The sequence below is a fragment of the Neophocaena asiaeorientalis genome, unplaced genomic scaffold (assembly GCF_003031525.2).
Source record: "Neophocaena asiaeorientalis asiaeorientalis breed wild unplaced genomic scaffold, Neophocaena_asiaeorientalis_V1.1 scaffold256, whole genome shotgun sequence".
Classification (NCBI taxonomy): Eukaryota; Metazoa; Chordata; class Mammalia; order Artiodactyla; family Phocoenidae; genus Neophocaena; species Neophocaena asiaeorientalis.
The window spans coordinates 6,721,144-6,733,715 of record NW_020185324.1 but is presented as its reverse complement, the minus strand read 5'-3'; the positions used below and the strand labels follow the sequence as shown (position 1 = coordinate 6,733,715).

The following is a 12,572-nucleotide window of genomic DNA, read 5'->3' as shown; positions in this document are numbered from 1 at the left end:
TCCGCAAAGGTGCCAGCTCCCTGTGTTCTCTGCCCCACAAGACAGCACTAAAGCAAAAGGGGTCAGATAACAAGGCAACATGGGTGATAAGGAGCTCTGGTTCTGAGGAACCAGTTTTATTTATTTATTTATTAACATTTATTTATTTATTTGGCCGCGCTGGGTCTTAGTTCCAGCACGCAGGATCTTTGTTGCAGCATGTGGGATCTTTTGAGTTGTGACAAGTGAACTCTTAGTTGTGGCATGTGGGATCTAGTTCCCTGACCAGGGATCAAACCCGGGCCCCCTGCATTGGGAGCATGGAGTCTTAGCCACTGGACCACCAGGGAAGTCCCAGGAACCAGTTTTATACTAAGCAGTTTGAGTATTTCCTGCTAAGCAATTTTATGGCATGCAGCTGTACCCTAAAGTGTGGGGGAGAGAGAAGTTTCAAGGCAGAAGCCCTTATATCTTACCAGAACCTGGGAGGCAGTAAGAAATTGTCTCATAACAGCCTCGAGGAAAGATAAAAAGGAGGGTGAGAAATGGCCTTGTAGCAGCTCCTCCCAAGCCTCCCATTCTCTCATGTTCTGAGAGGATTATGGGGCATTTTACCAAGACTTAGGTCTCCTGAGGTGAAGACTTGTCCATGTGGCCTATATGGATATTTGCAAGGACAACTGCACAGAGCAGTTTCCCTACAACTTCACCCCCTAACCTTTCACATCACCAGTCAAGAACTCTCTTTAGAAACATAGGCCACCCCATCAGATATCCTAGTTATACAAATCCTTTTAATTTGTCCTAGGGAACAGAGATACAACAATCGATTAAACTTAGAGCAATTGCTATAGTCTGTGAATAGGGCTGTGAATAGGTAAAAAGAAATCGGATCGGGTTCGAGAAAGTTGATCTTGTTCTACTGTCTGGCGTGGCAGCTGTTAACTCCTGCAGTCAGCAGCTGCTGGGAAGTTTCTGAGAGGTCTTAGATTAAGATTCCCTATTGGCCAATGGTCAAGTTGGAGGTGACAGTCTGCCTTAAAAACTAGCCAGGCCGCCCGCCCGCGCGTCCCTCGGTCCCCCTGCAGCAAGCAGTCCCTTCGACAGTCCCACTCAGAGGCGCCGACCGAGCCCGAAGTCTGGGCTCTTGCTCCCTGGCGGAGGGATCCGCGGCGGCTGAGGAGGCGGCGCTGAGCCTAGACGGAAGAGGCCCCTACCGCGGTGGCGGCGGCGGCGGCAGCGGCGGCAGCAGCGCCGGCAGCGCATAAAGGGGCCGCCGCCGGGTGATGCGGCGACCTCTGCGGCAGGGTCAGGAGCCGGGTGGGCCACGGCCCCAAGTCCGTCCCGCCGGAGCCGCGCTCCGGAACTCCCCATCTCCTCCTGCCGACCCGCGATCACCGAGGCGGCCTCGCGCGCCCTCTCCCCTTCCCCGTCCCTCCCCTGCCCCTGTTCCCGCCCCGGGGGGCCGCCTCCACCCGCCTCCCGCGATGGCTCTGAAGAGAATCCACAAGGAATTGAACGACCTGGCGCGGGACAACCCCCTCTGAAGAGCGCTAAGGTTTGGGATTCCCTGTATTTTATAGGTGGAAATATGGAAGCTCGGGATGGGAAAGGGATTGCTGAAGGAGTCAGTGCAGGACTGGGCACAGGCAGATTGGGACAACCCCCCACCCCCGCCCCAGCACCGTGTTCAGCAGGTCCCGTTGGAGATGATATGTTCCATTGGCAAGCTACAATAATGAGGCCAAATGACAGTCCCTATCAGGGTGGATGGAGTATTTTTCTTGACAGTTCATTTCCCAACAGATTACCCCTTCAAACCACCTAAGGTTGCATTTACAACAAGACTTTATCATCCAAATATTAACAGTAATGGCAGCATTTGTCTTGATATTTTACGGTCAAAGTGGTCTCCAGCACTGTTTCAGGAGTACTTTTGTCCATCTGTTCTCTGTTGTGTGATCCCAATCCGGATGTTCCTTTAATGCCTGAGATTGCTCGGATCTACAGAACAGATAGAGAAAAGTACAACAGAATATGAATAGCTCGGGAAGGGACTCAGAAGTATGCGATGTAATTAAAGAAATTATTGGATAACCTCTACAAATAAAGATAGGGGAACTCTGAAAGAAAGCCCTTTTGATTTCCACTTGACTGCTTTCTATGAGCCCAGGCTTCACCTTCCCCTGTGCACGTTTACCTGATACAGCAGTGTTGCGTGTTGTACATACTTGGAACAACAAACTAGAAATACTGTACTTCGGTACCAACATTGCCTCCTAGCAGAGAAGTGTGTGACAAGCCAGTTCTCCAGGCATAACCTAGGTGTGAGACTAAAAGCTTTCCTTATTGACTTAAATTTGGATAACGGCAGAGTGAGGGGTGGTGGGTATGGTGTGTGCTTGGATGGGGAAGAAAAGCTCCACTGACCTGTAGGAGATTGTTTTTTAAGTGAAATTCCATTAAACTCAAAACAGTTATGAAAAGCAAGGCGAAGAACGTGAAGCTGTTTCTGTATTCGTTTTATTCCGAAGGACTTAACGTCTTAGGTGAAAGTTATGACCAATCAGATTAAACTCTACCTACATCCTGTATTTTAAGGTCTAAGTTTAACTGGTCAACATTTAAATGGATTGGAGCTATTAGTAAGTAAAGTGTGATGGGCTTTGTTTCCAACTCTTTTATATCTTCCCACCCTTCAACCTTCCTCCTTCAGCCCCTCTTTCTCTCTTCCATATTCTTTGGTTTGTATGTAGTTTCTCAGTTAATACATAGCTAATAGCTCTTATTTTTCTTATGTTTTTAACTGTTTAGGTCTATCTGGATGTAAGGGTGAAAATTCATTCAGTGGAAATACTTGTGTATATTTAAAGACCCAATTGCTCCTCTGGAGCTTGTACGTTCAAGAATGATTAATCTGTGTAATAAACTGATTACTACAGTCATTACATAAACAAACAAACAAACAAACTAGCCAGATGCTCTGCAGATCAGAGCTGAAAGAGATGAATGGCCCCAGTCCCATCCCTCCCCAGCAATTAAGGTTGTCCTGTGCTAGCTACCACACCCAAGTGCTTGGCATCAGTCCCCACAGCAATCATGTCACCCTTTTGCCAGTTGTCCCCATGTCTTATTCACACCATATGCCCAGACGTGTTCCTAGGTGGCTCAGTAGTTTCTTCCTTGTACCACCTAGAACATCTACAGTCCTCTGATATGTGGGCAACACCAGAAGCACTTTAGAGTTGTCATCTCACATCCATGATCATTATCATCATTATCAATAACCGCCCAAAGCTAGCAAGCTTAGCTGGGCAGCAAAAGGACATCGAGTTAGAATCTCCCACCTCCTGGCTCTTCTTTGATACACACAAATTCCAGTATCCCAGTATCCCAGGAGGTAGACTTGGGAGGAAAAGAGTGAATGAGTTAATTACACAGTCCTCATGCCAAGACCAGCCAGGTCCAGTGCCCCAGACTATGTGAACCCAAATTCCCTTTGCTACTTGACTGCGTAGTTGGCAGTTTGGGTATGTGTGCCAGGCTTCCTTTTTCTCAGGTGCTGGAATCACTGGAGCTTATTTTTAGGCCCGGTTCTGACTTGTAGATGGATTGCTGCCCTGTGCAATAGTATATTCAGGTGGTTGTGGTCCTTACCTGGGAAGCTCAGGTCAAATCAGCTTGCTTCCATTGATGTTCATCCTCCAAGAGTCCTTTTCCATAGGCATTCACACGGGTCACAAACAGAGTGCATGGGTCTTGTGCAATCTTATGCCCCGTTTGGCCCCTCTGAGCTGAGACTTGATCATCCAACTTTCCTGCTGCCAAGTACCAGACTACACTGCTAGCCATAAGTCAATGAAAATGCCATAAGTCAATGAAAATGCAACAAGGCATATTTCGGGAGGCATTTTTAGAGCAAACATCACAACTTAAACTATGCTCAGTGAGCAGAGTTCCCTTTTCCATGCAGAGTTTTACAGTTTTCTTTAAAGCTGCACAGCTGTACCATTCCAGTACATTCCTGGATAGGGGGCCCCAAGACCACACCCCAGGTTCAATGATTCGCTAGGAGGACTGACAAAATTCAGCACATAGTTGTACGCACAGCTAAGATTTATTACAGTGAAAGGATACAAAACAAAGTCAGCAAACGAAAAAGGCATATGGTGCAAAGCCTAGAGAAAACCAGGCGCAAGCTTCCAAGAGTCCTCTCCCAGTAGAGTCACACAGGACAGCTTAATTCCCCCATCAACAAGTTGTGCCAACACGTGTGAAATGTTACCTCCTGGGGAAGCTCATTAGAGACAGTGCCCAAGGCTTTTATTGGGAGCTGGTCATATAGGCACCTTCTGCCTATCACATACCAAAATTCCAGACTCCCAGGAGGAAAGCAGGTATTTAGCATAAATCACACTGGTGGTACAAACAGTTTAAGTACAATGAACCACTCTTATCAGTTCTGTGAATGGTGGGAACCCTCCCCAAAACACATCCTAGACACCAGGCCAACCTGTAAGCAGGACTTTCCACGGATAAGCAGGTTCTTGGCCCTTGGCCAAGGCATCTTTACAGCAAAAGTATTATCAGTAGGACCTCCATCAGCAGGGTGAGAGCAGCCTGCAGTACTGATCTCAGTTATGCCCTTTCGGGGTCCTTTACTTAGCCAATTAAAACAAGTACCACTAACTATACAGATCTATCTGAAAAAAGCCAGTTGATTTCATCCTTAAGCTTCTGATTAACTTTTTTTTTTTTAACCTAGCCCAAGGCATCAATTCAGGCACAGCCAAAAAGTTGAAGCTGACCTGAAAGCTTTCCAGGGCTGAGGTAGTGTGATAGTTGGGGCACACAGACAAGTACAGTCCCAGAGATTGCAAGTGGTAACCATAGAAACAAAGAGTTCACAAATGTTGGGGCATGCCAAGCAGGACATACATTAGTCAGGCAGTACAGGCTATCAGGGCCCCATGTGGCCTTGTACTGTCAGACCTCCCACTCTGGGTTCTCAGTCCAGTCCAAATTATGCAGTTCAGTCCTTGATTTCAGAGGGACTGCCTGAGGCAAGTCAGTTCCAAACAGTTTTACTTGTCTATAACATCAGTTCAACAGCTTCACTAGTGTGGACAACATCTATAGGTGTTCTGCAGGCAAGTGCTGGGTTGTTCATCCTCCAAGAGTCCTTTTCCATAGGCATTCACACGGGTCACAAACAGAGTGCATGGGTCTTGTGCAATCTTATGCCCCGTTTGGCCCCTCTGAGCTGAGACTTGATCATCCAACTTTCCTGCTGCCAAGTACCAGACTACACTGCTAGCCATAAGTCAATGAAAATGCCATAAGTCAATGAAAATGCAACAAGGCATATTTCGGGAGGCATTTTTAGAGCAAACATCACAACTTAAACTATGCTCAGTGAGCAGAGTTCCCTTTTCCATGCAGAGTTTTACAGTTTTCTTTAAAGCTGCACAGCTGTACCATTCCAGTACATTCCTGGATAGGGGGCCCCAAGACCACACCCCAGGTTCAATGATTCGCTAGGAGGACTGACAAAATTCAGCACATAGTTGTACGCACAGCTAAGATTTATTACAGTGAAAGGATACAAAACAAAGTCAGCAAACGAAAAAGGCATATGGTGCAAAGCCTAGAGAAAACCAGGCGCAAGCTTCCAAGAGTCCTCTCCCAGTAGAGTCACACAGGACAGCTTAATTCCCCCATCAACAAGTTGTGCCAACACGTGTGAAATGTTACCTCCTGGGGAAGCTCATTAGAGACAGTGCCCAAGGCTTTTATTGGGAGCTGGTCATATAGGCACCTTCTGCCTATCACATACCAAAATTCCAGACTCCCAGGAGGAAAGCAGGTATTTAGCATAAATCACACTGGTGGTACAAACAGTTTAAGTACAATGAACCACTCTTATCAGTTCTGTGAATGGTGGGAACCCTCCCCAAAACACATCCTAGACACCAGGCCAACCTGTAAGCAGGACTTTCCACGGATAAGCAGGTTCTTGGCCCTTGGCCAAGGCATCTTTACAGCAAAAGTATTATCAGTAGGACCTCCATCAGCAGGGTGAGAGCAGCCTGCAGTACTGATCTCAGTTATGCCCTTTCGGGGTCCTTTACTTAGCCAATTAAAACAAGTACCACTAACTATACAGATCTATCTGAAAAAAGCCAGTTGATTTCATCCTTAAGCTTCTGATTAACTTTTTTTTTTTTAACCTAGCCCAAGGCATCAATTCAGGCACAGCCAAAAAGTTGAAGCTGACCTGAAAGCTTTCCAGGGCTGAGGTAGTGTGATAGTTGGGGCACACAGACAAGTACAGTCCCAGAGATTGCAAGTGGTAACCATAGAAACAAAGAGTTCACAAATGTTGGGGCATGCCAAGCAGGACATACATTAGTCAGGCAGTACAGGCTATCAGGGCCCCATGTGGCCTTGTACTGTCAGACCTCCCACTCTGGGTTCTCAGTCCAGTCCAAATTATGCAGTTCAGTCCTTGATTTCAGAGGGACTGCCTGAGGCAAGTCAGTTCCAAACAGTTTTACTTGTCTATAACATCAGTTCAACAGCTTCACTAGTGTGGACAACATCTATAGGTGTTCTGCAGGCAAGTGCTGGGGTCACCCCCTGCCATCTCAGTGCTGGTAAGGTGTGAGCCTAGGCTCAGCAACCAGTTTAATTCAGAGAACTCGCAGCTTGAAAGGAACAGTTCTGAAAAACAAAGATCATTAATGCCCTTCCCCCCACTGCCTCCCCATCCCCAGGTGCTGGGGTTTTACTTTTTCCTGCATCATTACAAAATCAGTCGTGTCCTGTTCAGCAATGGTAACATTTTTTCAATTATCCCCTACTCTCATCTAGACCATTCACCTGGAAAAGTTGTATGCAAAAGGCATAAAAGCATTTTCACAGAAAAACATTTTTGTATAATTTAACCAGAAAGACCCATCATATTCGAAATGGGTCAGAATGAAATCTTAAATTTTTAAAACATAATTATATTGGGCTTAATAACCTGCCATGCCTTTTGTCCTAATCATTTATCCAGGGAGCAGCCTAGAAAAGATCAGTCCCTTTCTGGGGACAGCTGCATTTAATAATCAAACTGCCTTACTAAGGTGTGTATACCAGGAAAAAGGTGAGGGACGTAGAGTCAGGCTATCAGACCACCATTGCAAGCTGCCACTAATTTAGAAAGCTGAATACAAGTCAACAGCAGTGAGACGACCCTGAAATGGGGTCCAGAGTCTGACTTGTTAGTAGTGGGTGGAGGTGTCACACTCCCTAGCTTTTGCAGGAATCCTATTAGGAATGCATTCAGTCTCTGTATCAGAAATATAGAGCTGATCAGCAGCTCAATTTCACACAGCCCCATCAGAAATAAGCTCTTTTCTGTGGGCATTTGTGACCCAGATGGTCCAGCCAGCATCCATGATGTTTCCACAATTTAGCCCACAGAGAAGTGTCTTAAATGTGTAACTATTCCAGAATCTAAGTTTTATTTTTTGAGCAGAACTTCGTCAGCTTTTAGTTTGGCACAGCTAGTGCTGAGGCTGAAATAGCCCAGACCAGGTTTCAGCTTAGAGTCAGGTCTAGGCAATTAAGCGTCAGGATTCCAAAAAAGCCAGCAGCTTTACTTTAGCAGCATATTCAAAGCCCAGATACTACAAGGCCAGAGAGCCATGTTCCAAGTCCAACTGACAAGTGAGGCTTTATGACACCCTTTTTATCTTGTCAGCCTTAGAGTCCAAACAGACCCACCCAAAAATATGCACATCAGGCTGGAAAATCATCAGGCTTTATGGATCACACATCTGATTTTAGAAAAGCTCATTAGCAACTCAAATCTGCTTTGTAAAACTCCAAAAGTGTATTTCTAGCTGGAGAGTGCCTCTCTTTCCATGTTGTTTCATTTTTTTCCAGAAGTTACAATAGGCAAAAAGTATAACAAATATCATCAGTTACAGAGACTGGCTTTGTTTTCAACACTCAAAAAAGAAAACAAAAAATTTCAATCCACCCACCAATGGCAAAAAGCAAGTATTTATTTGTGTGTCCCACTAACACTTTTTCTTTGCAGCTTTCCCTGACTGGGATGATCCCTGTAGCATTTATGAAATTATAATCATATAATATTTTCCATCCATTTTTATCCTACCTCCAGATGCAAAAGCCGCAAAGCACAAACCTATTTCAACAAAGCGCACCCCCCTCAACCTTTAAATGGAAATTTACTCAACCCTCTACCAGTAAATTTAACATTTACAGGATTAACATTAGAGCTACCAAGGAAGCCTCTCAGCTGGAATTGGGGGCAGGAGAGGGAGGATAGGGCTACTGTACCAGTGATGGTAACTAGGCTGAAGAAATGGCCTACTGTTTTTTTCCCTTTTCCCCCTCTGGTTTGCTCTGCTGCAGCCGTGGGAACTGACCTAACATTTTTTTCCTTCCACTTGGAAAAAAGAGGAATACAAACTTTTAATATTTCTGGGTCATCCAAACTACCTTTGGGAATTTTGGGGCCCTTCTCCTCCCACATGAAGGAGAGAACAAAATGCAAAAAGGCATCACCTTTTCCCCCTCACTTTAGCACATTTTAGCACAGGCTGCACTTTTGCCCTTCGCTTCAGCCAGCACAGCCAGAAACAGCCAGGAGATCCAGCAAGCCAACTCTCCTGGAGTTGGATCTATCATTTTCAAATTCCACAGGTAACTTCTACCTCTCAGAAAATACTGCTGTTTTATCCCGTGAATGACTCAATAGCCAGCATAGTTAGTACTAAAGATGTGTTATCCCTCACTCCTTCACCTTTACTTTTCTCAAGCTGCTTTTGCCATATTTTAGTGAGTCAGAGTTGGGCTAGCAAATCCCATTTCTGACACCAACTGAGTTAGGGGTCCTCAAGACCACCCTCCCCCAAGGTCTGATGATTTACTAGGAGGACGGACAATGTTCAGCATATAGTTGTACTCACAGCTAAGATTTATTACTGTGAAATGATACAAAACAAGACAGCAGATAGAAAAGGCACATGGAGCAAGCACATTAGAGCCCAAGCCTTTATTGGGGGACTGGTCATGTAGGCACCTTCTGCCTAACACATACCAAAATTCTAGACTCCCAGGAGGAAAGCAGGTATCCAGCATAATCCACACTGGTTGTACAAACATTTTAGGTACAATGAGCCACTCTTATCAGTTCTGTGGATGGTGGGAACCCTCTCCAAATCACATCTCAGACACCAGCAAAAGGCCAACCTTGTAAGCAGAACTTCCTAAGGATAAGCAGGCTCAGATCTGCTATGTTAACTCTTTCCTACACAACCCCATTGACCTTTAACTTAGCTGGCATATCCATGAGGCTTAGGCAACCTTAGGAGCTGTAGTGTACCCAGGCCCCCAAGAAGCCTAAGGTGATAGCATAGATCCTGCCTCTGAGATAGCCACATCTTCCTAGTAATTATGTAGCTGTGAGATTCCACTAATGCCCAGTGTGGTAGGTTGAATAATAGCCCCCAGAGATTTCCAGGTTTTAATCCCTGTAACCTATGAGTGTTAATTTATGTGGTAAAAGGGATTTTGCACATGTGATCAAGTTAGGGATCCTGAGATGGGGATTAGCCATTTGGGCCCTAAATGTAATCACAAGTGTCCTTAACAGAAAGAGGCCAGAGGGAGATTTGACTATAGAAGAGGAAATAGAAGATGTAATGATGGAAGCAAGAGGCTGAAATGATGTAAGGAAGGGGTCATGAGCCAAGACCCTCCAGAAACTGGAAAACGCAAGGAAACTGATTCTCCCTTAGAACCTCTAGAAGGAGGGCAGCCGTGCCAACACCTTTATTTCAGTCTACTGAAACCCATTTTGGACTTCTAGCTTTCAGAACTGTAAGATAATTTTGTGTTGTTTTAAGCTACTAAGTTTGTGGTACTTTGTTACAGCAGCAATAGAAAAGTAATATACCAAGTCTTACTTCTTTCCTGGATATACCAATTCCATTTCATAATGCATGCTTGCTAGGCAATACCCACTTTGTTGACATTTTTATTTTTGACCCATTCCAGAATGGGCAGGTCAGAGAATAACATCATGTGCTATTGCTTAGTTAGCTTCTCAGGGTCCACCAGCACTCAACAACAGGCCAATCATTACCCCTCAAATGGAGTATACCAGGCAGTGGTGTTAGAAAAATGCTGTGTCCAAAACCCTAGTGGGCACCACTGCCTAGTGCCACAGATGCAGTCCACTGCAAGCACTGTCAAGCACTGATATTTGAAGCTCAAAAGGCTCATTAGAACTAGCCTGTCAAAATAGGAGGGCAGTCTGTATAGCCTGCTAGATAGTTTCCTTATGTATCTTCTTACTACCACATCCTTAGTCAGTATAGTTATCTGCTCATCCCCTCTCCTCCCTTCGCCTGGCATCCTGTCCTGCTCTACTGGTATCACATAACTGGGCTGAAATATCCAGGTGGGCTCCTAGTTGTATACTCATCCCACTAGCACTGTTTAATTTGTGGCATTTCCCCACTGGGAACATTCCTAATAATCAAGAGAAGTATTATACATACGCAACACATCTGTTCCCACACTACATTCAGAGGTATCAGTTACAACCACTTGGGTGCGTGAACTTTTCACTGAATAAAAGATAATACAGACAAGTTTCAAGGGCCACAATGGTATGGCCTCTTTTTACCATAGATAAGGTCAACTTTTGGCAGGAGTTACACGTCGGACAGGACATGGTTTTTTCTATGACTGCTGGAGGACTTCAGTGTGGTAAATTCACCTTCATTGTCCCCAAACTTTTTTTTTTGGCAAGAAGCCTCTATATTGTCACACCTGCTGGCAAGCATCTGCTAACATTGCAATAATGCCATCAAGACAGAAACTTTAGATTTGTCAACCAACAGACACTATTTACACAGGAAACACTTTGGACATCAAAAAGCTTTTCTCTAATACTTTATAAGCATTCATAGCACAAAAAAGTAACGTATCATTTAAATTATACATTTTTACAATGGTACATTAAATTGGCTCAGAGCCTTAATTTTTAATTTGATTTAAACATTGCTTTTAGTCTGATGACAACACCAGTGGTGCAGAGTTTTGGAGCTATGTTCAAAGCAGCACTCACCTGCGGCTTTTCTTCGGTTCCAGAGCCTCCGAGGCAGTCAGTAGTGTTTTGTCAAATGCATACTTTAGGTTTTTCTGTGAGAATGCAGAACACTGCATGTATTCGACAGCCTTCAGGTCACAGAACAGCATTTCAGCAGTCTGCAGAGGGAGAAGTTTCTGTGTTCTTGGCAAACTTCTCGATAATAGAGGGTATCACATTTCTGAGATCAGTTTTGGCTCCAACAAATAAGGAGTCTTCAAACAATGGTGAATTATCTCAGGTACCCACTTTTCTTTCACATTTCCAAATAAGGGCTGAAGACCACTGAAAAAGACTAGAAATATATGTTTGTGGATAGCTGAGGGGTTGTTCTGTCAAATCTTTCTTGTCCTGCGGGATCAAAAAGTCCATAAGTGTATGGCTCTCACCAGTTACTGACTGCATAGTTGTCAGAAACCATGGAACGTATTCAGACATTAACTTATTGTTGTATAGCATATCAAGACACATCTTACCAACAACACCATCACTCACAACACAAATTGTCTGCATTGTTGAAATATTTTTTACTCCAAAATATATTTGGAAATATTCCAAATATAATTCGGTACACGGGCCTCTCACTGTTGTGGCCTCTCCCGTTGCGGAGCACAGGCTCCGGATGCGCAGGCTCAGCGGCCATGGCTCACGGGCCCAGCCACTCCGTGGCATGTGGGATCTTCCCAGACCAGGGCACGAACCCATGTCCCCTGCAACAGCAGGCGGACTCTCAACCACTGCGCCACCAGGGAAGCCCCCCCTTTCTGCCAACTTTTGCTTGTCATTCATTCCCATCTCACTGCAACATACCAACTAATATCTGTTTTCCCAAACCTCACTCATAGACTACATCTTGAAAATGACTCCATTCTCCGAGGTGTGGAAGAAAGAAGGCCCAACTGACCTCCCTCTCAAGGCAGACAGTTGTTGGTAGATGCCAGCTGGAAACTCAGCTGGGGCTGCTGGCCAGAAGCCTCAGTTCTCCTCCATATGGGTTTATTTGGGATTCCACACAGCAGCAGCTTAAGTCCAAGGAAGAGCATTCAAAGACGACAGGCTTTGAGGTAGTCTTCCATTGAAGCTAATGCCAAACCTACTCCTTTGATACAAGGATCAGATATGAATTATTTGGTTCAGAAGTACATGATGCCAGGACAGCTCAAAGAGAAAAATATTGTTTCATAAAATTGTTAAACCTAAATACCAAAGGAAAAGTTATACCTGATTTTGAAACATGTGTTTTAACAACGCAGCCTGAGGAAATGTGCCAACCAACCTCCACCTTTTAAAGGTGAAGGTGAATGAATTCTTCTGGTCCCAAAATGGGTTGTAATCAAGACCATGAGGAAAGAACAAACTAAACTGGAGGGTTAAAAGTCTAAAAAATGATGGGGGTCAGTTTAATGTAATTTGTCTT

The 12,572-nt window shown here is 44.8% G+C and overlaps 2 pseudogenes; one reads left to right on the top strand and one right to left on the bottom strand.

The window, feature by feature from the left end:
* The first annotated feature begins 1,466 nt into the window (after nucleotides 1-1,466).
* Nucleotides 1,467-2,056, top strand: LOC112392523 (ubiquitin-conjugating enzyme E2 D2-like; annotated as a pseudogene).
* Nucleotides 2,057-10,929: 8,873 nt separating this feature from the next.
* On the bottom strand, nucleotides 10,930-11,680 carry LOC112392522 (cell division control protein 42 homolog pseudogene; annotated as a pseudogene).
* Nucleotides 11,681-12,572: the final 892 nt, after the last annotated feature.